This window comes from Phalacrocorax carbo, chromosome 3 (assembly GCF_963921805.1).
Source record: "Phalacrocorax carbo chromosome 3, bPhaCar2.1, whole genome shotgun sequence".
Taxonomy (NCBI): Eukaryota; Metazoa; Chordata; class Aves; order Suliformes; family Phalacrocoracidae; genus Phalacrocorax; species Phalacrocorax carbo.
The window spans coordinates 95,527,268-95,534,475 of NC_087515.1; the positions used below are offsets into that span (position 1 = coordinate 95,527,268).

A 7,208-nucleotide genomic window follows, 5' to 3' on the forward strand; every position below is an offset into this window, starting at 1 on the left:
AGGCAGCGGCGGTGCCCGCGGCGGGGCGGGCGGCTGGCGGGACGCGGCACCCGCCGGCTAGGCGCGCTCCCGGGAAATGTCCATTTAAGTCCGAGAAAGTAACAAAACTGCCGTAAGTCGCGGCGGCGGCGGCAGCGGGGCGGGGGAGGCTCGGCCGGCGGCGGGACCCCGCTGCGGGCGGGGAGCGCGGCCGGCCCGGGCGGGGCAGCGCAGGCGAGCCGCCCGGTATCCCCCCGAGGGGGCGGCGCAGCCCGGCACGCCGCTCCGGCGCTTCCGCCGTGCCCCGGCCCCCCGCGGCGGCGGGAGCGCAAATCTCAGCGATGGAGAGGGCTGCCCTCCCTGCGGGCTCCCCCCCGCTCCCCGGCGGCTCCGGCCCCGGCTCCGGCCCCGGCCCCGGCCCCGGCGCGGTGTGGCCGGAGCAGCGCAGCGGTGCCGCCGCTCTGTGCCCGAGCTGCGCCGAGAAAACAAAGCTCCCCCTGCCGAGAGCGGGCCTTTAACTCCCCGCCGCATCAAGGTGAGCTTGCGGGGGGAAATAAATAAATAAATAAATAAATAAATAAATAAATAAATAAATAAATAAATAAATAAATTTCCACCCCACGACGCCGCAGGCGCGGCCGCTCCGAGCCTCCCCGCCCGCAGCCGGCGGTAGCCGTGCCGCCTTTAGCCGCCGTTTATTGCTCGGCGGCCGCCCCCCCGGTCCCCCTCCCCGTGGCTGCCTGCTGCTGGCAGCCGCCACCCCCCCCCCTCCCCGGGGGACGCCGTGGTGGCGGCGGGAACCCCGCGCTGCCCGGGGGAGGGGGCAGCCGCAGCCCCGGCACTTCAGCACCCGCTGCATGAAAAATAGCTGCCTGTCACTGGTTTTGCAGGCTGAGCACCGCAGCGTGAAAATGCGACGCTAATTCGTGAAGGGTTAATGAAAAGTAATAACGTGGGCCCTAACGTTATGCGAAAATCAATAGAGGCGTTCTGAAATTCAATTCAATTTCGATTCCCCCACCCCCCACCCCTTCTTACTGGCTAGTTAGAGGCCAGGCTCTCAAGCCTTTGATTAACACCCCATCTCCAACTTCCAGAAAAGAAGAAGGAAGCGGTGAAGTCTGGCTGAGGACGTTAACTTGTGCCTCTACTAAAGCGAGGTGGAAACATCAACAGTGCTGGTTTACGGCTACAGTGTCTCCAGAGCCTTTCAATCAGTTGTCTTCAAAGAAAGAGCTTCATCTTCTTCCTTTCTTCACGGCACTTCCTGCACTGCTGCAGGCAGCCTCAGACAGCAACTTTCTAACATGTGAACAGCAGTGGCCACTCACGCTCCTGATAAGGGATGGCAGAAACAGCACACATGTCAGAACAGTTGTTAAGTAGTTGATGTATGTATCGGCAGCAACCCATTAATATTTAAGCTTTCCAGTGGCACATATCTACTCCTCTTTCTTTGAATTGTAAATTGAGTTAGTTAATCCTTCATTTACTACTTGTTTGCATTTCCCTGGTTTGGTATACAAGTGTTTATACCTTCAATTTTTTCATCCCTGTGTACTCATTTAGAGCCAAATATATATAGCATCCCTTCACATCAGCTGGGCCTCCAGCACCATGCTTAGATTTACACTTTACTGGCCTTAGTCACTTGAGTAAAATATTTGAGGGCTGGTGATCAAGTTCCAGGAAGCAGAACGGTGCCGTTCATCTGGGAGCACATGGTCCAGCCCGCTCAGGAAGGCTCCGTAAGGCTCCAGTCCCACAAGGGCTCACCTGTGAGCTTTGTTTAATTGCCGTGGGTAGGCAATGGCACAGCTTGCAGCAGCAGAACTACACACATGCATCACTGTTGATAGGACTGAGGCTTTAAACTGGGGATTTGGACAATAAACTATGAAAATTACCAGACTCCTGCTCCTGATGTACTTTTTGTGATCCGCTAAGAAATATTGTTATAATTCTGTGCCCTCTAGTGGTGCTTAAAATCATCTATTAATTTAAATAATAGCGAAGAAAAAAGTCTGTGAGCACAAATAGTATGGGCTAATATTGAAAAGTAGCCACAGATGTCAGGACAGCCAGAAGCAAACAAAAGTAATACTCTTAGTGTTGAATTCAGTATTTTGTTTTTACAGTGTGCGAACAAAAGTATTTTCCCATTTATTAGCTTTTATTAAATAATGCTTTAAATAGTAAGTATTATGAAAAGAGGTTGGTGGTAATTATTCTGATTCCTACGTTTTAATATGTCAGATTACCAGGGCTTGATACAGTGGTTGAATGCTGAGTACTGAGACAGCTGCCCGCCCTGTACCAGGCAGAGGAGCTGTACTATGTAAAACATCTAGCCCTCCTCTAAGTATTTATTGCAAAATACGGGTCTACCTTTATACGACAACAAATTCCCCTGATATTTTGGCTTCAGACTATATAATACCTACAGAGATGAGGCGTGTGAAATTCCAGCGTGTCCGCATGGTCCAAGGTCACCCTGGGTTCAGTGTCAGTAAGAGGATCTACTTGACGAAATCTCCAAGGCAAGAACATCCCAAGGAATCTTGACTTCTCGAGGCTGCAGGTACAGCATATCCCGCCTGCAAGCCAGACAAGAAAAATGGCATGCTAAAGTGCAGCTGAGGAGTAGCTGTTACTGTGCTTTATGACAAGTGCCAACAACATGTTCCTCCAAAATTGTAAATCACGGGGTTTACGATTGTGTTGCATTATTCCAAATGTATACATCAAATGTCATGTGTCCTTACTTGTGGAAGGATCCACTGGTACATATCATCTTTTCTGATCAGGAACAAAATGTTACATATGTTTGTGATTTTCAGGGTTTTCCTTCCAGTGTGTTACTTGCGATATGTTGTCTTCAATCTGTGTTTCTGGGTTCCATTTTAATAGAATAGAAGAAATGATTTAGGCAGCAGTGATATTCCCTTATTCCCTTATTTCTAATAAAACATGCTTTTGCAACAGCATGTAAACTTCTTTTGTAAGACATTTACTAATGCGATTTTAGGGTTAGCCACACTAGAAGTTAAAGCAGGCCTTCACAAGGACTAAATTTGGGGATAAATAACAGGAATATTGAAATGCACTGGGGTAATTGTAACACAGGGTAGATATTAATAGAAGAAGAACCTTGCTACAGGGCAAAAAAAGCGGGAAACAAAGAAGACCAGTGGTGTTGGAGGGCACTGGCTGGAGTTCAGGGCGTCCAGTTCACTGTCTCACTCTGTGCTGCCAGGCCAGGTAGGAGCTGGAGCCTGACCACGTCAAGTCCAAAGTACGTGAGCACATAGTTGTCTCAAGTTGCCTGCAGATGCTTATCAAGTTGCTGAAAACCAGTTGTGTACCTATATGCAGCTTTTAGTATTTACACAGATTTGAAAAATCTCTCTTTGTGCCTTGATTACATATCTGTCATGTGGTAGAGATTCGTTCGCAGAGGGTTTTTTAGTATAAATTCATGGAACAGGGTAAGACACTCAAATGCTGCAAAGGGGGAATGGTACAAATCACGTACATACAGTGGCTATTTTAAACAGAAAAGCAGCCAGAGTGCAAGCTGGAGGGCCTTTGTAGCAACACTTTGCAAAGGTCAGTTTACTGTGGTATCATGTTTTGAGTTCATTTGAGTTGCTTGTTAATAACCTTTTTTGTGTTATATAATATGGTGAGGTGTCATGTATGCTCTAGTTTTGCATCTCTTTGTGAGATTTTTAGCTTGCTGCCTAATTATGTGGAGGAGGGCATACACATAGCTATTCTTGGTGCCAAGCATACAAGAGTCAGGAATAAGCTTTCAAAACACTTAGGTGTTAAGGGACAATTCATTTGCTATGTGGACCTGTTGTACAGCCTCTAATACATGGTATGCATCTCCAGGAACCCCAAACTGAGCATCACTATTGCATAATAAATCATTAGCTAAATGTCAGATGAGGTGAACAGCATGTTAGGATGCATATTACAAGCTGTCTAATTAGCGCATGTAACATGCTAGCAGCTGTGGCAGGGCTCTGATATTAATATTCCAAAATGTTGGAGTATTATATATATTATATTAATACTCCAAGATGTTGGAATATTTTCCTGCAGGCTTTTTTTTTCACGTAAGTGAGAGAAGGAAGACTGTCAGTAGCATGAGGCGTTCATGCACTGAACACAGATGAAAGGAAAGGACTGCCCAACCTTCCCGGTGCATTCTTCATAAGATCCCTTAAGCTTGAACTACCGTCAGTACCTTGAAAAGCAATTTAGTTTTGATGTCCCTTTTATGCATTGACCTTGCTGTTAGACTGCTATGAGGTTGCTAACTCTGAGGAAGACCTGTGCCCACAAAGAGCTGTCCTGAGACCAGACTTTCATTCCAAGCAGACCATGGCTGGCATGATAGTCACTCTGGGTTACTACCAGCACAGGCTAAATTTTAGTCCGAGTACAAGATGTCAATGGCTCACTTGCAGTACTTGTGCCTCCTGGGCCAGAAGTATGCTAAAAACAAATCTGCCTGGTTAACACATCTGTAAAAAACAGGACCAGTCCCCAGACTGTTTCTAGTGGGCCCCTTTCTCTGCCAGGAGATGTTTGCTCCTGCCCAGCTAGAGCAACAGCTTGGCCTTCTCTCTTTGCCTGGTCCAGTTCAACAGCAGAAATTCATGGCCTTGCTTCTGTGCTGCCTGGCTGTCCTAGCAAAATGTTCATTTTCCTTCCTGACATCTAGTATTTCCTCTCACTCATCAGATATTCATCCTTGATAAGAGAATTAATTGATTCCACTCATTCCTACTTAACTAAATATCTCAACATCACTCTCCGTTAGTAAGGCATGCCTCTCTGTAAAGTCATTGCCAGACCCCAACACCCTCTGTCCTAAATAGCTCTTCTGTTCATCCGGTTTACTTTCTCTTTCATTTTCTGGGGTATTTTTTTACTATTTTGTGGTGCTTTACTTCCTTCCTAAGCTTCCCCCCTCTGTTGTTGAACTATCCAGAGTCCAGAGTAAACAGCCTGGTGACAAAACAAGACCTTATGTCTTAAAATGTGCCAACTCTGCCAGTGATGCAGGGCCTGCTCCAGGGGCCATTCCCACTCTTTAATCTAGTGAAACCAAAGTGTTTGACTCTTAAAAAATAAAAAAAGAAGGAAGAAGAAAAAAAAGACGTGATTCTATACTGAGAACTGCAGAGCAGTTTACCATAGAGAAGCTGGGAATATAATAAAAATAGAATAGCATATGAAATATTTTTTTCAGATAGAAAGGTTTCATTTCTCAAAATATTTAGATTTTCAAAACCATATTCCCCAAAATACCTAGGAGTTTTGGAGAAAACATGCCAATCAAAAATGTTAATGTTTAATGCAGTCTTTTGTAGCCAAACACAGTTTCTAAAGAAGAGAGATCCTTGGGATCCTTGCTTTTCAAGGAACAGAGCAATTTGGCTAGCTTGCAAGTCGGCAGTTCCTTCAAGCATATCTGAAGAAACCCAGCAAGGTCAGAACGTGGCTTCTTAGGAATTCAGCAAGAGGACATTCTTTTTTCAGGTTTCCAGACAAGTAAGGATTTTTTTTTTTCGTTTGGATTTGTTTCTGGTTTCTTTGGGTGTGGAGGTCATATTCTGTGAAAGCTCAGCTTGTTCCCTAGAGTTAAGAAATTTCCTTTAAGACACAGCAATACATAGACTTAGTTTATGCATTAGATCATCTACAGATGTACCTGAAAGAAGCTGGTGCCTGATATTTTGATATATCTCATTATGAGCTTTTCCTTTAGACTCTAGTGGCCTTCATTATTTGCCAGACATTAACTTCTGGCCATCCCCTCTTTCCTCTTCTTTGCACATCTTTTCCACTTGTACTGTAGCATCTCTGATTTTGAAAATTCCTATTCAACTATGGCCTGATCATTGAAGCATTGACATTTTGACATTAATATTTAACAATCACCTAAAATTTTTCTTCTGAAAACACCTAGAAGCCTGTCAGTCTTCACTTGAGACAATTAGAACATAATTTGCGTTTATGCTGTTTGTTTCCACAGACTAACTTGTAGATACAGGAGATGTGCTCAGTTATGCTCTCTCTGGCCCAAATAAATTTAAGAAAACCTATGCAGAGCAGCATGGAGAGAGCCGACCACTTCAGGTGCTCTTACCCCAGGGTGCTTGTGCTTCAGAAATGCTGAACATCTCTAGGTGTTGCTCCTGGGCAGCAGAGCCATGCTGAGGCTGGAGGGAGCACTCTGACTACTGACCACTAGGACAGGTTGGCAGCGTCACTAATCTCAAGTACAGGACAAAAAAGGAGATACCCTCTGCATGTTTCTGGCCAGTTTAAAAGGTTCTTTGGTGCCACGGCTTCTCCGACTGTCATATGGAGGTGCCTATACACTTCATGCATTATTGAGATGGCCTTGTCCTAACGTAGGAGTCTGGTTTCTGCCCTTGGAATAGGACTTTAAATTTTCAGGTCTAAAGCACAGAATTGCCTGGCATCTAAAGTCTTTGTTGAGATCCAGGAGTGATTTTATATTTTCAACAGATTATCAGCTGTTCATCGTGCATACATATGTTCTTGTGTCTTAGGCTTTATTCATAGCATAAATACAGGACTCGAAACTAAATGACTGTAATTCATTGTAACTGGAGTAATATTGTTTCTAAATTAGATGGTTAATCACCAACCTAATGTATTCTGCAGGTACACTTTAAAATAAAAAATAATTTACTGCCATTTTTTATTAAAAACATGAAAATATTTGGCCTTTTTGATGTGCCTGTTCAAATAATTTGACAGGATCTATGATCCTCAAAGAATTTGAGTAAGATGTGCCTTCTGAGCTACCAAAGTGAAATAATGAGAACTTATAAGCTAGAGGCACCACAGAAAGCTGGAATAGATACAAAGTCCGACAGCATGTGCTTCCATTAGTGTATCAGAGAACAACTAGTCATTGGAAAGCTTTTGTAGGAATTGTATGCTTGGGGCTCCTCCTTTCTGCTACTGCATTCCTGTTGACTTCACTGAGATTTATTCCTGTCATTAGGTAAATTGTAAAGGCGGAGGGGAAACTGTCTAAGGTCAGTAGGGCCCTCAAGAGCTCCTGCTAGATGAGTAATGAGATTCAGTCAGAGCTGTTGGAGCTGTAGCACATCAGAAAGGAGTTCCTTAGGCATCTACCGGCATGGTTAGGCACTTGACTTACCCACGTTCTTGAA

At 44.9% G+C, this 7,208-nt stretch overlaps 1 long non-coding RNA gene across 1 annotated transcript; it reads left to right on the plus strand.

Moving 5' to 3' along the window:
• Positions 1-124: 124 nt before the first annotated feature.
• On the plus strand, positions 125-1,890 carry LOC135312645 (uncharacterized). Its single transcript, XR_010372292.1, has 2 exons — positions 125-514; positions 1,077-1,890. It is a non-coding gene; the product is annotated as an uncharacterized LOC135312645 (long non-coding RNA).
• Positions 1,891-7,208: the final 5,318 nt, after the last annotated feature.